The following is a 1,292-nucleotide window of genomic DNA, read 5'->3' on the forward strand; positions in this document are numbered from 1 at the left end:
GAGCCTAATATATCTAGTTAGAAAACCGCGCCCCCCACAAATCACTCCTTTTTTGACATTTGCCAGGAATTTGGGACACATATTAGACATCAATTATCAACGGGGGGGGGGAGTGCTTCCTTTCCCCTTTCTTTTTAATATTATCCTTTACCTAATTCTAATTATTTGTGAGTCATTCCTTGTTTTGTAAAATCATCTCATGTGAAAAGGCTCATAAAATCAAAAGGTGTTTGCTTTTGGATTAAGTTTCAAGATGTTCTTGTGTAAATAAAAATACTGGTTTTGTCAACTTTTAGAAACGTTATTCTTTTCTAAAATTTTTCTCATTCTTCATTCTCCCTCATTTCTTTTCTTCCTCTAAATACCAAAAATGCATGTTTATGACACATTTTTGAGAGAGGTTTCCAGAAAAGCAGGTAATAAAATCACAGAAGACAGTAATCCTATCATTCAAAGGAACATGACACCACTGATGTTTTAATCCCATTTTCTTTCTTTTTTGATGGGCATTTTCTGTCACCGTCTGTGAAGTAACTAAATGGTTGCCTGGTATCATTTTATTGCCATGGAGGTAGCTACATCCTAACTCGACTAACCTTCATTTAGAAGGTTTTTAACTATTAACATATAGGTTTAACATATTAACTATATGTTTTTAACTATTCAAGAGCACACGTGAGACAATTTAAGTACGTACTTCAGGTAAAAGGCCAACACACCCGTGAGGTGGGGCGGAGGTGTTCTCTTTGTTTGCATTTCTCTGAGCACTGCGGGGGTGAACATTTTTTTTCACACGTGTCGTTGTTTTTTCCCTTTAATTCGGGTCCTTTGCCCAGTTCTGTACTGGAGCGTTTTGGGTTCTTTATTCCCATCTCCCTCTAATTACAAACAACACGCCCCGGGCCTCTTCTCGTCCCCCCGTCCTCCCCACACGCCAACGCAGCTCCAGGGTGAAACACCACTTGCCCGAGCGCAATCTCCGCGCGTTTCCACAGTCTCCTCCCAGGCGTCACAGGCACCTACGGGCGCCAACAGGCGCCGTTTTCGCGACCGCCCAAACTTGCGCACGCGCAACCCGCGGCCTCATCGGCCCCTCGCAAAGGTGGCTACGGGCTTGGCCGGAAGTGGACGCGCCAGCGCGGGAGCAAACGGCGGCGGACTACACTTCCCGACAGGCGGCGGGACACGTTCCCGGCGCGACGGGGGACAACGCACACGTACTAGTCTTCCCGACGCGCTGCGCGAGATGCCAGTGGCGGCCTGCCGGAGGCGGGCGGGCGCGGGAACCTCCG

The sequence above is a fragment of the Rhinolophus hipposideros genome, assembly GCF_964194185.1.
Source record: "Rhinolophus hipposideros genome assembly, chromosome: 8".
Taxonomy (NCBI): Eukaryota; Metazoa; Chordata; class Mammalia; order Chiroptera; family Rhinolophidae; genus Rhinolophus; species Rhinolophus hipposideros.